Genomic DNA, 16,790 nt, shown 5'->3' on the forward strand with positions numbered 1-16,790 from the left:
CGTCATGTGTATCGTAAAGTGAAAGGATGGAGTCCGCTTCTCCCCGCTGACGCTGAAGAATCTGCTCTGCATAGTTCCTTCATTCAGTTCTATGAGACAGTAAATCTCCAAATTGCAGAGAGTTTAAGCTGCCTCAAGGAGATTGATCAGAATTGGATAGAAATGAACTCTTTACGGTGAGTAGAAATGCATTGGACTGAATTGTACTAAAGATTGTAAAAACCAAGTCTTTGCAGGAGTCAGCTCAGGGAAGATGCAGCGCTCAGACAGCAGGCAGGGGTTTAAATTTTATTGGCAGGTATTTGGACTTCTGGTTCTTTGTGCCTATAATGTGAGCGCTGCGAGCAGGGTTCGAACCTGCGTGGGGAAACCCCATTGGATTTCAAGTCCAACGCCTTAACCACTCGGCCATCGCAGCTCCATGTAGTACCGTAGTACTGCACCTGAAATGATGATTGAACATGGTTTATTTTCAGTAATCGAACTTGATGAATCATCACTCCGATACAAATAGTACGATTGGACAGTTTGGAAATTTGTTTCAACACCATTAGGTCAGAATTTGAGTGTCAGGGGATGGTATTGGCGTCAGTGTCGCAAATGAAGGAGATTTCCACGGTTTGAGATAAAGGTCAGGATCAGAATCAGGGTTATTATGACGGACATATGTCTTTTTGTTCAGATTTATAGTAACTATACCGTGTAACACATATAGATTAATTATATAAAGTCATAGGTCCATAAGACAGAGGAACAGGAACAGGCCATTCGCCCCATCAAGACTGTCCGCCAATGTGGCAGAGCTGATTTATTATCCCCCTCAAACCCATTCTATCGGACATTGGCATTGACATTGACATCCTTAGCAATCAATAAATTATCAACTTCTGCTGCTAACACCCAATGCGTTGGCCTCCGTAACCGTATGTGACAACTAATCCCTCAGACACACCACCCTCCGGCGACAGATATTCCGTCTCATCCCTGTTCTAAACCATCATCGTTCTCTTCTGAGGCCCTGCTCTCTAATCCTACATTTCCCTACGAAAGGAAACACCCTCCGCACTTCTACTCTAAGTAAGCATTTCAATATTCGACCAATTTCAATGAGATACCATTTGCAGTGAGCACAGACACGGAGCTAGCAGAAGCGCCTCGTTTAAACATGTTAACCCATGCGTTCCCGGAATCATTCTCGGTAACCTCTCTGGACCCTCCAAGTGTTTTCTGACCAGTATCTTATATCTGTCAACATTACATTGTTGCTTTTATATTCTACTTCTCCTGAAATGAATATTGAAATTGCATTTCCCTTCCTTTACCACTGACTAAGCCTGGAAGTATTAATTAGGGAATATTGCACAAGGTCACTTTTCACCTCTGATTTCTAAAAACTATCTTCACTTAGAAAAGTTTTTTCAATCTTTTCTTCCAATATGCATTACTATACTACAGTACACGATTATCAATTTGACAAATCTTTGTTCATTCTCCTCAAATGTCTTTGATCTTAGATGTGCTTTCAATTTTTGAATTTTCGAACACGTTAAAGTCAGGATACCTGGCATATAATTTCCTTTCTTTAGCCTCCCTTCATTCTCCCAGAGTGGAGTGACAATCGCAATTTTCCAACCATCAGGATCTATTCTGAAATGTAATGATACATGAAGGAGTACGACAACTGCCTCCAGAATCTCTTCACTTACCACTTTCAGAACCCTGGGTTGTAGTCCAACTGGTCCCGATGACATATAACTTCAGAGCTTTCAGCTTCACAGGCGCCTTCTCCAGAGTCATAACATCTACTCTCACTGATGCACTCTGACACACGTTTATCGGTGCCATTATGCTGGTGTCTTCCACAGCGCAGCCTGGAGCAAAATATTCATTCAGTTCGTCCATCTTTTACCCGCCATTACTACTTCTTCCGCGTCATTTTCCAGCTTTCTGATATCTACTCTTACATCCCTAGTATTCTTCATATGTTTAAAAATGGTATTTTCTCTATTATTAGCCACTAAATCTTTCCTCTCATCATTTTTTATTTAGAAACAGAGAAACATAGAAACATAAAAAATAGGTGCAGCAGTAGGCCATTCGGCCCTTCAAGCCTGCACCGCCATTCAGTATGATCATGGCTGATCATTCAACTCAGAACCCCACACCAGCCTTCCCTCCATACCCCCGACCCCTGTAGCCACAAGGGCCATATCTAACTCCCTCTTAAATATAGCCAATGAACTGGCCTCAACTGTTTCCTGTGGCAGAGAATTCCACAGATTCACCACTCTCTGTGTGAAGAAGTTTTTCCTAATCTCGGTCCTAAAAGGCTTCCACTCTATCCTCAAACTGTGGCCCCTCGTTCTGGACTTCCCCAACATCGGGAACAATCTTCCTGCATCTAGCCTGTCCAATCCCTTTAGGATCTTATACGTTTCAATCAGATCCCCCCTCAATCTTCTAAATTCCAACGAGTACAATCCCAGTTCATCCAGTCTTTCTTCACATGAAAGTCCTGCCATCCCAGGAATCAATCTGGTGAACCTTCTTTGTACTCCCTCTATGGCAAGGATGTCTTTCCTCAGATTAGGGGACCAAAACTGCACACAATACTCCAGGTGTGGTCTCACCAAGGCCTTGTACAACTGCACTAGTACCTCCCTGCTCCTGTACTCGAATCCTCTCGCTATAAATGCCAGCATACCATTCGCCTTTTTCACCGCCTGCTGTACCTGCATGCCCACTTTCAATGACTGGTGTATAATGACACCCAGGTCTCGTTGCACCTCCCCTTTTCCTAATCGGCCACCATTCAGATAATAATCTGTTTTCCTATTTTTGCCACCAAAGTGGATAACTTCACATTCATCCACATTAAATTGCATCTGCCATGAATTTGCCCACTCACCCAACCTATCCAAGTCACCCTGCATCCTCTTAGCATCCTCCTGTCAATTAACACTGCCGCCCAGCTTCGTGTCATCCGCAAACTTGGAGATGCTGCATTTAATTCCCTCAGCCCAGTCATTAATATATATTGTAAACAACTGGGGTCCCAGCACTGAGCCTTGCGGTACCCCACTAGTCACCGGCTGCCATTCTGAAAAGGTCCCGTTTATTCCCACTCTTTGCTTCCTGTCTGCTAACCAACTCTCCACCCACACCAATACCTTACCCCCAATACCGTGTGCTTTAAGTTTGCACACTAATCTCCTGTGTGGGACCTTGTCAAAAGCCTTCTGAAAATCCAAATATACCATATCCACTGGCTCTCCCCTATCCACTCTACTAGTTACATCCTCAAAAAATTCTATGAGATTCGTCAGACATGATTTTCCTTTCACAAATCCATGCTGACTTTGTCCAATCATTTCACCGCTTTCCAAATGTGCTGTTATCACATCCTTGATAACTGACTCCAGCAGTTTCCCCACCACCGACGTTAGGCTAACCGGTCTATAATTCCCCGGTTTCTCTCTCCCTCCTTTTTTAAAAAGTGGAGTTACATTAGCCACCCTCCAATCCTCAGGAACTAGTCCAGAATCTAACGAGTTTTGTAAAATTATCACTAATGCATCCACTATTTCTTGGGCTACTTCCTTAAGCACCCTGGGATGCAGACCATCTGGCCCTGGGGATTTATCTGCCTTCAATCCCTTCAATTTACCTAACACCACTTCCCTACTAACATGTATTTCGCTCAGTTCCTCCATCTCACTGGACCCTCTGTCCCCTACTATTTCTGGAAGATTATTTATGTCCTCCTTGGTGAAGACAGAACCAGAGTAATTATTCAATTGGTCTGCCATGTCCTTGCTCCCCATAATCAATTCACCTGTTTCTGTCTGCAGGGGACCTACATTTGTCTTTACCAGTCTTTTCCTTTTCACATATCTATAAAAGCTTTTACAGTCCGTTTTTATGTTTCCTTCCAGTTTTCTCTCATAATCTTTTTCCCCTTCCTAATTAAGCCCTTTGTCCTCCTCTGCTGAACTTTGAATTTCTCCCAGTCCTCAGGTGAGCCACTTTCTCTGGCTAATTTGTCTGCTTCTTCTTTGGAATTGATACTATCCCTAATTTCTCTTGTCAGCCACGGGTGCACTACCTTCCTTGATTTATTCTTTTGCCAAACTGGGATGAACAATTGTTGTAGTTCATCCATGCAACCTTTAAATGCTTGCCATTGCATATCCACCGTCAATCCTTTAAGTGTCATTTGCCAGTCTATCTTAGCTAATTCACGTCTCATACCTTCAAAGTTACCCCTCTTTAAGTTCAGAACATTTGTTTCTGAATTAACTATGTCACTCTCCATCTTAATGAAGAATTCCACCATATTATGGTCACTCTACCCAAGGGGCCTCTCACGACAAGATCGTTAATTCACCCTTCCTCATTGCTCAAAACCCAGTCCAGAATAGCCTGCTCTCTAGTTGGTTCCTCGACATGTTGGTTCAAAAAACCATCCCTCATACATTCCAAGAAATCCTCTTCCTCAGCACCTTTACCAATTTGGTTCACCCAATCTACATGTAGATTGAAGTCACCCATTATAACTGCTGTTCCTTTATTGCACACATTACTAATTTCCTGTTTAATACCATCTCCGACCTCACTACTACTGTTAGGTGACCTGTACACAACTCTCACCAGCGTCTTCTGCCCCTTAGTGTTACGCAGCTCTACCCATATTGATGCCACATCTTCCCAGCTTATGTCTTCCTTTTCTATTGCGTTAATCTCTTCTTTAACCAGCATCGCCACCCCACCTCCCCTTCCTTCATGTCTATCCCTCCTGAATATTGAATATCCCTGAACGTTGAGCTCCCATCTCTGGTCACCCTGGAGCCATGTCTCTGTGAACCCAACTATATCATAATCATTAATAACAATCTGTACTTTCAATTCATTCACCTTATTACGAATGCTCCTTGCATTGACACACAAAGCCTTCAGGCGCTCTTTTACAACTCTCTTAGCCCTTATACAATTATGCTGAAAAGTGGCCCTTTTTAATGCTTGCCCTGGATTTGTCGGCCTGCCACTTTTACTTTTCTCCATAGTAATTTTTGTTTCTTCCCTCACTTTACACCCCTCTGCCTCTCTGCACTGGTTCCCATTCCCCTGTAGTGAACTAACCTCCTCACGCCTAGCCTCTTTAATTTGATTCCCACCCCCAACCATTCTAGTTTAAAGTCACCTCAGTAGCCCCCGCTAATTTCCCTGCCAGGATATTGGTCCCCCTAGGATTCAAGTGCAACCCGTCCTTTTTGTACAGGTCACGCCTGCGCCAAAAGAGGTCCCAATGATCCAAAAACTTGAATCCCTGCCCCCTGCTCCAATCCCTCAGCCACGCATTTATCCTCCACCTCATCGCATTCCTACTCTCACTGTCGCGTGGCACAGGCAGTAATCCCGAGATTACTACCTTTGCAGTCCTTTTTCTCAACTCCCTTCCTAGCTCCCTATATTCTCCTTTCAGGACCTCATCCCTTTTCCTACCTATGTCATTGGTACCTATATGTACCACGACCTCTGGCTCCTCACCCTCCCACTTCAGGATATCTTGGACACGATCAGAAATATCCCGGACCCTGACACCAGGGAGGCAAACTACCATCCGGGTCTCTGGACTGCGTCCACAGAATCGCCTATCTGACCCCCTTACTATCGAGTCCCCTATCACAACTGTCCTTCTTTTGTTTTTTGAAAGTGTCCCAAACCTCCAGCTTCCCACTAATGCTTGTTATATTATAAGCCCTCACTTTTCCCTTTATGCTGTCTATACTTTCCAGTATCAGACACTGTTGTCTCATCCTTCCTACCGAATATTTATTCTTATTGGTGATGCATCGATCCTGCGCCTTTCCAGTTGCCCCCAGAACACCAGCCCTGTTGGATCTGCCGTTAACTCTCCTGGTGCCCCTTGCCAATCGATTTGGCCAGCTCTGGACTTAAGTCGCTGTTGTTCTCTGCGAGTGACAAGGTCAAGGACTGTTATCGTTCCTGATTTTATTTCCGTGACTAATGGGGTTCAGGGCTGTTATAGTCCCTGATTTTTTTTTTCTGTGAGTGACGTGGTCGGGAACTGTTATTGCCGTTGCTTTTCCATGCGACTGACGCGTTTGAGGACTGTTATCGTTCCTGATTTTATTTCTGCGAGTGGCGGAGTCGAGGATTGTGTTCATCCCTGATATTTTTTTTCTGCCAGTGACGTGTTCGGGGACTGCTATTGTCGCTATTTTTTTGCTGCGGGGGAACAGGTATTTTGGGGTCTGCGAGATTGTTTTCTTTTCGTTTCTCGTGCCGGGGTCGATGTCTGTCCTTGCTTCAACACCCATGGCCTCCCTGTGTTTCAATGCAGTCTGGAGCAGACAAATATCAGAGCTGTATTGTACATACAGGTTTTGGCAATAAAATTAACCTTTTGAACCTATTTTTATTCTGCTCACTCGTGCCACTGCAGTTCCACTTGCTGCATGAAATACTCATATGTCTAATTTTATTTTCCCGCTCTCAGACTGCAGGATAAATTCGATCATATTACAATCACCGCCTCTTAAGCATTCCTGTATATTACTCTGCCTTGTCAAAGCACAACGCAACACACAATCCACAATTGCCTTTTCCTAATGGGTTCAACCACAATCTGTTTTAAAAACGCCATCCAGTAATTACCTCTCTGGGGATCCAGCGCCCACTAGACTTTCCCAAACTACCTGAAATCCTACAATGATCATCGTAATATTTCCATTTTTACATGCCTTGTACATCTCCTGTTGTCATTTGTACTCAAATCGACTGATCGACGCCTGTATATAACTCCCATCCTCCGATCCTCTGTTACCTCTCTCTGAGGATTTGATTTATTTTCAATATGTCACTACAATAAAATTAAGTAAATAGGCATTTACAAAGGGAATTGTTAGGGGGTGTTCATGTGTTGAGAAATGTCTAAGCAGAGGGGAAGAGGCTCTTAATAAATTAAAAATATTTTCTATTTTCAGGATACTATTTCCATCACTCCACTCCCCATCCCGAGAGCAGTAGTGTGAAGAGGGGATGTTTGGTCTGGCGAAGGACCTGAATGACGCACGCAGCCTTCTTTTGGCACCGTGTTTCGAACATGTCCTCGATAGTGGCGAGATGTGCCCGTGATGGAACTGGCTGAGACTACAGCACTCTGCACCTCCTATGGATTGGGACACCGCCCCACATCAGACTGATGCAACGAATGACAATGCTCTCCACGTACGTCCATAAAACTTCATTTGATTCTCTAAACCTCGTTAATGAACAGTAATGGCGTCTGGTCCATGTTGGAACCAGGACGAATCCTCTGAGATGCTGAGGCCCAAGAACCTGAAGGTATTCACCCTTCTGAACCCTCAGTGAGGATTTGAGTTTGTTCACCTGAAGCATGAATTCTCACCTGACAATTAATTCCTATGCTTTGATAAAATTGATTAGAAGGTTGTTGCTTCGAATCCACCCAACCAGCATATTAATCTGATGCTTATACGCCTATTGGTGTCATTAGAAGCAGGATTGCATGCAGAGTGAACCCAAACTATGTGTTCCTTCAAGTTCCCAGTGCGGTGTGGTTAGCAGGGAAAGTCACTGCCTCCTGGGTGCTTCACCCGTCCCGGTCATTCCTCAGCAATCCAGTCAACGCACTGGCTTTTCCGCTGGACTACCCGGTGTGAATGACTGTGAGTAATCTGTTCTCGGTTGTCGCTGAAATGGTTCAGTATCTACAGAATGTAGCAACGAGCGGCGTCACGGGGAACGACACGCTTCATAAAGGGTTTGCACATTTCATTGCAAACACAAGATGGGCTGAGATTATCACTTTCACGTGAATGGTTTTAGCTCGTTATGTTGTCAGGTATTCCAGGTATTCGACTCAGAGTTGGCTTGTTATTAGTGATCACACCAGTAGCCTCCAAACGGAACACAACCTAGTCGTGGTTTGAAGGTTTGTGTGTCTCAGTAACCTGGAGAGCGAAGCTGGCTGAGTTAGGAGTTAATGCTTTGGCTCTTGGTAGGGTCACTCATGCCAAACAAGTGAAATGGTAGAGGGCAGACTGAGAGTGTTCCACCGGTCCTACAATTTCGAGAGTTTAGCTCAGAGCTAACAAGCCGAACTGGTCAATAAAACTTTAGGGAAACGAAAATGAAGAGCCCATATTCATATGTATCTGTCAGTATTTCTGAATCGGTACCCGGGACTTTGGAGGCAATTGTGCAAAGCGAGAGAAAGCTACTGACACGATAAATGAATCCCTGAACATCGCCAATGAGCGAGATGAAGGATCTTCATTGCTGCCCGGAAAAGCCAGCGGCGAGACTGGCAGTAAGTTATGAAATTAGTCAGCTCCACCATGGGGACAAGCCCCCGTTGTATCCAGGACATCTTTATGTAGCGGTGCCCCAGAAAGGCGGCGACAGTCATTAAAGACTTAATCACCCAGGACATGCCTCTTCTCATTGTTACCATCAGGAAGGAGGTACAGAAGCCTAAAGCCACAGACTCAGCGATAGAGGAACCAATTCTTCCCCTCTGCCGTCCAATGTCTAAATGGACATTGAACCTCTGAACACTACTTCACTCTTTAATCTGCTTTTGCTCTTCTTTTTTTATTTAACAATTTAATATACATAATATGTTTACTCTAATTGAATGTTTGATTGACTTTTTTTGGGAGATTTATCATGTATTGATTGTACTGCTGCCGCTAAGTTAACAGATTTCCCGACATATGTCCGAGATATTAAAACCGATTCTGATATTGATTCTGAAATAAGTCACATCCGTAAGACAAATGTTGGTGTCCTGCCTCAACGACTACCGTCCCGTTGCACTCACATCCATCATCATGAAATGTTTTGAGAGGCTCGTCACGAGACACATCAAAGTCCTGCTGCCCCCTCACTGGACCCCCTGCAGTTCTCGTACTGTCTCAACCGTTCAACAGACGACCTCATTGCCACGACCATCCACCTGGCCCTAACCCACCTGGAAAAAAAAGACACGTACTTTCGAATGCTATTCGTAGACTTCAGTTCAGCATTTAACACAATTATTCCTCAGTACCTGATTGGAGAGCTGAGCTTGCTGGACCTTAACACCTCCCTCTGCAACTGGATCCTAGACTTCCTGACTGGGAGTCTTCAGTCAGTCCGGATCGGGAGCAGCATCTCACTAAGCACGGGGGCCCCCCAGGGCTGTGTGCTCAGTCCACTGCTGTTCACTCTCCTGACCCACGACTGTGTCGCAACACACAGCTCGAACCACATCATCAAGTTCGCCGATGACACGACCGTGCTGGGTCTCATCAGCAAGAACGAAGAGTCAGCATACACAGAAGAGGTGCAGCGGCTAACGGACTGGTGTAGAGCCAGCAACCTGTCTCTGAATGTGAACGAAACAAAAGAGATGGTTGTTGACTTCAGGTGGACACGGAATGACCACTCTCCGCTGAGCTTCGACGACTCCTCCGTAGAGATCGGTAAGAGCACCAAATTTCTTGGTGTTCACCTGGCGGAGAATCTCACCTGGTCCCTCAACACCAGCTCTGTAGCAAGGAAAGCCCAGCAGCGTCTCTAGTTTCTGCGAAGGCTAAGAAAAGTCCATATCACCACCCCCAACCCCATTCTCACCACATTTTACAGAGGTTGTATTGAGAGCATCCTGAGCAGCTGTATCACGGCTTGGATCAGAAATTGTACCATCTCGGATCGCACGACCCTGCAGCCGATGGTGAGGACAGCTGAGATCATCGGGGTCTCTCTTCCCGCCATCACAGACATTTACATCACACGCTGCATCCGCAAAGCAAACAGAATTATGAAGGACCCCACATACCCCTCATATAAACTCTTCTCCCTCCTGCCATCTGGAAAAAGGCACCGACGCATTCGGGCTTTCACGACAAGACTATGTAACAGTTTCTTCCCCCAAGCTATCAGACTCCTCAATACCCAGAGCCTGGCTTTACACCAACCTTCTATACCCTCTACTGTATCTACTGTCTTATTTATTATTTATTATTATTAAATGTAGTGCCTGCACTGTGTTGTGCATTTTATGTAGCCCTGGATAGGTCTGTAGTCTAGTGTAGTTTTTGTGTTTTTTTCTTACGTAGTTCAGTGTAGTTTATGTATTGTTTCATGTAGCACCATGGTCCTGGAAAACGTTGTCTCATTTTTACTATGTTCTGTATCAGCAGTTATGGTTGAAATGACAATAAAAAGTGACTTGACTTGACCAGACTTCACTTGGTGAAGATCAGAATTGAGACTCTCAATCTGGATCAGAGAAAGTGAATTCAGTGTTAAAATTGCAGCTCTCTAAATTCCAAGCGTTTGGCAAAATAATGTGACCGGAGTGAGCGGTTTCTTTTGACACCTAATTTCTGGTCGCACCGATTTGAAACCCTAGGAAATGTATATGCCGATATTGTATGCAAGTTAGAGGCGCTTGTGTCCTGGTCAGAAAAAGAGAAGAGTTTAAGCAATGTAAAATCACTTGCCAATTTCTTGTTCTTCCACATAATTGTCTACAGCGCTCGTCGACATGCAGATCCATCGTTTTCCAAAGACTGTCTGTGCTCTTTCCATTTTACACCTATTTCCACAATAGAGTGTAACAGCAACGCAATCTCCCAACTCCAACACTGACCTCCTAAGACCAGCGTGCCCAACACCTTTCCCACAGTCTCTCTGCATATGAGACGGGTTTCAGCAAACTATGCCCGTCTACCACTCTCACTCCCTGCTGATTTGCACTCCCCGGTGCTCTACCATTCATAGAATGAATACGCAGCTGGTTTGACACTCCAAAATGTGATACTTCAAACTTCCCTGCCTTAAAAACTATTTCCAATTCCTTCTTCAGTGTTTCTTTTTCATGCAGCCAATTATCTCGTGCGTCAATTCAGAAATAGTGAAGCAAATCGCTGATAATATCCAATAACGGGGCTCGTCCGGGATTTGAACCCGGGACCTCTCGCATATTGTATGCTTATTCATCCGAAGCGAGAATCATACCACTAGACCAACGAGCCCACGTTCGCAGATTGCGTCACAGCTGAACTACGAAGCCATTTAAAGTCAATTGGTAGAAAACTCATTGTCCTTTCCGCTGTTGAGAGGAGAGCCTGATGTCAAAATATGTTAGGCCCGTATTCCTATGAGATTACGAGTATTCGCTACTTGATTCAGTCAAAATTAGAATATAACGGATCCTGATATAGTGCACGTCAGAATGCGTTTGCCAGTGGAAGGGACCCAAACAAGGGACGTGTGTTTAAAACTCAATTCCGACCATATTTTTCTTGCACAGGGTGATGCTCAGCGATTCCCTGCCCCGGCGGCTGGTGGACGGCTGATAATTAGAATGATTTCAGGCGGGTGTACAGAAGTATTTGTTTCATGAACAGCAGAGTCGTTTGATAAATGGCACACAGTAAGAACTTTATTCAGGGCGAATATTCACACGTCGATTGTACTCTTTTCCAGAGATGTTGCCTGGTCTGCTGAGTTCCTCCAGCATGTTGTGTGTATTTCGCAAGTTCGTCTCACATTCTGGTGAGTTACTTTGATTATCCTTTCACTGACAAGCATTGTTCCGTCACGTGACCTTTCAACTCATGCCACGTCACCTTCCGAATTTACTATCTGTATTTATCTCTTTTCAGTCCATCGAAGTCAAAATTCACAAGAAGGTTCCCATTCAAACTGTACAACCTACCATACACTTTGCCCCACTCCACATTGAGTATGCTTGTTATGGCCGATGCCATCACCACATTGCTGTTTGGGTAAAAAATAGTATGGAGATGGAATGAGAGAGTGTGTGAAGGATGTTTCATGTCTTGCTAACAGCCGAGGGGAAAAAGAGAAGATCGTGAAAAACAACATGATAGAGATATCTGCTGAATGACAGATAAATTCCTTCAGCAGAATTGGGTGTAAAATGAAGAAAACAAAGAACGGAAGGGAGGAAGAATGCCGAACTGTCATGGATAGAAACATAGAAACATAAAAAATAGGTGCAGGAGTAGGCCATTCGGCCCTTCGAGCCTACACCGACATTTATTATGATCATGGCTGATCATCCAACTCAGAACCCTGCACCAGCCTTCCCTCCATACCCCCTGATCCCCGTAGCCACAAGGGTCATATTTAACTCCCGCTTAAATATAGCCAATGAACTGGCCTCAACTGTTTCCTGTGGCAGAGAATTCCACAGATTCACCACTCTCTGTGTGAAGAAGTTTTTCCTAATCTCAGTCCTAAAAGGCTTCCCCCTTATCCTCAAACTGTGACCCCTCGTTCTGGATTGGAAACTACCTCTCCAGTGGAAACTGCGATCTAAATACAAAATTTTAGACCACTGATCTATCCTGGCCATGGTGGATGAACTTGTGGTTAATTTCATTACCACAGCCAATCAAAGGATTAATGTGCTTTCAAGTTTCCGGGGATGGGATCCGAGAAAACATTTTTTTTTCCAGGTTGCTACTACTGTTTAGAATGAGATGTCGCTCGTTTTGACAGAGAAGCTGAGAATGGAATCAAATGGACTTGGTGCGAGCAGTTTGGATTAAAAAAAAAAGTTTAGGATTGCCTTTAGAGAAGACGAGATGTTTTGAAAGGTCCCACAGAAAGTGTTGACGATGTTAACTAACTTTACACGATTAGTTCCGCATATGGTGTAAACGTGGGATACATTATCATTGTTTGAAATACTCTCAGCAAAGTGATATTTCTCACAGTTTCACAGCGGGACTGGGATAAGATACACGGAAACACAGTGGTCTCACACCTCACACTGAACTCATACATCTCCGATCGTCCTTCCTTGAAAAGTAACCATGTTTCTGGATTCCAGTTAGAATTCTTTGCATCTCAATCAGGACCGTCCCCGCGCACAGTGCTGATGGAAGGGAAACGTGCGTTAAAACTCCTTTCCCAATAGTTAAGAAGTTCATTTGTTTCCTCTACTGCGGCCTGACCTGTGAATGTGCACCACACTTCGCCTTCCAATCAGCAGCTGAGGGAGCTCGAACGTGTTGTTTATGAGGGTGTTTTCCTAAATATATCACAGATAAAATATATAAAATTAAATACTGCGTGAAAGGAAGACGCGATATTTGGTTACTTTTCCCAGGAAGGCGGAGTAACCCAGTCATCTTATTCACGGCGCGTGACACTTCAAAATCGATGCAAGTAGCCATGACCTTCTGGTTAGCCACTGTTACAGGATTCGAGCTTGCAATCTTCTGATAATCTCACATCAAGAGCCGAAATCAGACGCCTTATCCATCAAGCCACACGGTCAGATTATTTGGAAATTGCCAATAGTATTTAGCTGCCGCCTTATCGTGACTGCCCAATCCATGAAAAGTTCCTATTTTAGAATCAGCTGGTGAATTCCTATAACGTCTGTTTACGTGAAGTCAAATTGTGTGAAAAGAAAACAACTGGACTTTGTTAATTTAAAATAATTTTATATGTTTCCACTATACAGTATACTCACAGGTTCTCTGAGCTACTGTGCATGGAGTAGGACACTTCTGCTCAAAACGACCACAGCGCCTAAGGGGCCTGTGATAGCTACTTTCATTTTCCTGTGTTTGGCCCATATCTCTCGAACCTTTCCATATCCATATTCATGAATGTTGCTGAACATGGGCGTACAATATCAATAGACATAGAACATGAAACACATGCGCGGAACATAAATGGAGAATGTGTGTGTTCTGAAGAAATACAGAACACGGAATAAGCTTCGAGGTGGTGGTGAGGTTAAAACGATGGACTGGGAATCCATTCTGCTTTGCAATCGTGCATCCGAGTACCATTCCTGCCACTTGTTCTCACATAAATCTCTTCAAACTTATCATTCAAGTTCAGCTTAAAATTTACTGCCAGTTAACCATAAACATGTACACATCTAAACGAATCAACTTTTTATCTGGAACCAAGCTGCGAAACACAAAATCTATACACATACAAGGCATAAAATATTGTTACCACAATAATATTACCAGAGAGTAAACATATATCCTGGAGATATACTGTACAAGTTGACATTAAGTGCATATCCGGTACAACATATAGTTAAACATGTGTGAATAACACTAAATACATTGCCATAAATAATGTCTAATGGATGCCAAATAGCTGTTCAGAAGTCTCACAGGGCGAAGAAGATGTTACCCAGCCGAACAATCGTTGTTCTTAGCCCGTGGTACGTTGTGCCTGACGGTATGAGGTCGAAGACACTGTAGAACAGCAGGACTAATGCGAGTTGCCTTTGATAATGTCGAGGTCTCGGTGACCGCAGCCCCAGACGATTTCCTCAGCCGTTCTCACAATCCATTACAAATCCGGGACAAAATGGTCAGCATTTTCCTCCCTTCCAACAAGTGTCCGACTGGGTAGGGTCCGTTTCTCTGGATCTTCTGCTCATGCTGAGAACTTGACTTTGATGGCAGAGGAAGCGTAAGCTGCAGTCTGATCCAGCACTGGAGGTGAGATTTACCGTGCTGTCGCTGAACAATTTCTGGATTTCCGTGATAGCAATGGACACTTCGTTGCAGTTCTTTATCTTACAAGTGTGAGCAGGAACCCCGTGTTCAACAAGCATCAACAGCAAGGATAACGTCAGGCAGAAGTTACCACGCATTGAAACCCACCGGATACTGAAAGGACTAGACAAGGTAGTTGTGGAGAGGAGTTTCCTATGGTGGGGGTATCCAGATAACGTCAGGCAGAAGTTACCACGCATTGAAACCCACCGAATACTGAAAGGACTAGACAAGGTAGTTGTGGAGGGGAGTTTCCTATGGTGGGGGTATCCAGAACTAGCGGGCACAGCCTCAGATTTGAAGGGCGATCTTTTAGAATAGAGGTAAGCAGGATATTTTTTTCTTTAGCCAGAGAGTAGTGAGTCTGCGGAATGTTCTGTCACACACTGCAGCGGAGGCCAAGTCTGTGGGTATATTTAAAGCAGAAGGTGAGAGTTTCCTGATTGGACAGGGCATTAAATGATATGGCAGTGCTGAATGGCCTAATTCTGCTCCTACGTCTCATGTTCTTATGGTGGTATGGTAAGCGTGGACGCTTTATTGGTTTAAGGCTATATTACTGTGTAATACTATAAACATATAACAATTACAGCACGGAAACAGGCCATCCCGGCCCTTTTAGTCTGTGCCGAACTCTTACTCTCACCAAGAGCACACAAATAACCATAAGACCATAAGACCATAAGACAAAGGAGCAGAAGTCGGCCATTCGGTCCATCGAGTCTGCTCCGCCATTTTATTATGAACTGATCCATTCTCCCATTTATTCCCACTCCCACGCCTTCTCACCATAACCTTTGATGGCCTGGCTACTCGGATACTTATCAATCTCTGTCTTAATTTTTCTTGTGTTTTATTGCCAGTCAAACGGAACAGATGACTAACAGTAGAGCATTGGTCTATGATGACAAAGTCCGTGGAACCAAGGAATGGACAAGATCAACAATGAGTACCATGCAACCGAGATGTGATCCTTCGCAACAACATTCACTGACTTCTCGCATGTCATTTCTTCATCTTTGTGATTTTGTAATTTCGTCTCAAGCTCTCCATACCTCATCACAATTGGGATTTTAATTGAATGACATCATTCTTATTTTTATACCAGCTGTTGTAAGGCCCGTCAGCCTTATGTAGCACTGAATATTCAGTGTGCTGGAGCGAGTATGAATGACCGTGGAGATTCATCAGCTTAAAGTTTCTTCAGCGAGATCGCGGGCAGCTAGAAGACAGGCTGAATTTCACACAGCATGCTTCAAACATTTTACCGTGTGAGAAAGACATATTACTTGACCGTAGCCGTTATCGGTGTTTCTGGTAAGAATATCGGCGAACTATCATTTGCAGCCCTGTGTGCCTGGTCTGTGATTTCGTTCAGTTACCGACAAAGTTGTGATGTTGCTGTATCGATGCAAGCACTGTGTCTAAACATCGTGTTTTTTTTTCAGAAATTCCCTTGCAGATTTATCTGTGGTGTCAGCTGAAAATGAACCGGCTGTTGACACAGATGTGCAGTGGAAGTTCGGAGAGACGGATTCATTTTGTGGATTCAGAGCTGGCAGTTTTGATTTGTCAGTGCAAAGCCGCTGTCAAAGTAAACTCCGGTAAACTGCGCTCGGAACCTTTACGGGTTAATTGGTGTTATCCGCGTCAATGGCGATACTGTACATGTATTAAATTTAAATTTTAATGTATTGCACGGTGTTTTAAGAAACTGCTGCGACCTTCAAAGGAACACGGGAAGCGAAACCCCGGTGAAAATCAGAAGAGAGCGATAGACTACACTTCTGAGTTAGACTCCGAAATATCGGGAGTTTTCAAAATTCATATAGGGTCTGTGTGCGTTTTAGTGTACCAGGATTTGTTTCCACGCCCTATTATTCGTCAGCTGAAGAAAGAAGTAAGAGTCAACCCAGCAGTGTCCGTGGGAGGTCAGACCGGGTAAAGGCGATACTCCGCTCTCGAAGAAAAAGCATCGAAGCATTTAGTAAAATGCTGCAGAAATTTGGAGCAACCCCTAAAAGTGACAAATGTTTTGAAGTATCTACATTGGCTTTCCTTTGAAAATTACATGGTTTAATCACCAACGTGCAAAATATTTTAAATTTCAGCGGGTCAGGCAAAATCTTTAAAAGCGAAAACTGAAACTTTCTGTTAAGATCCATTGATATAGTGTGAAGGAACCACGAA

General features: G+C 44.0%; 2 non-coding genes across 2 annotated transcripts; both read right to left on the reverse strand.

The window, feature by feature from the left end:
• Positions 1-336: 336 nt before the first annotated feature.
• trnas-uga (transfer RNA serine (anticodon UGA)) lies at positions 337-418 on the reverse strand. Its single transcript has one exon. It is a non-coding gene; the product is annotated as a tRNA-Ser (tRNA).
• A 10,562-nt stretch (positions 419-10,980) lies between these two features.
• On the reverse strand, positions 10,981-11,069 carry trnap-cgg (transfer RNA proline (anticodon CGG)). The gene is given in 2 exon segments: positions 10,981-11,016; positions 11,034-11,069. It is a non-coding gene; the product is annotated as a tRNA-Pro (tRNA).
• Between the last annotated feature and the right edge of the window lie 5,721 nt (positions 11,070-16,790).

The sequence above is a fragment of the Mobula birostris genome, chromosome 13, assembly GCF_030028105.1.
Source record: "Mobula birostris isolate sMobBir1 chromosome 13, sMobBir1.hap1, whole genome shotgun sequence".
Lineage (NCBI taxonomy): Eukaryota > Metazoa > Chordata > Chondrichthyes > Myliobatiformes > Myliobatidae > Mobula > Mobula birostris.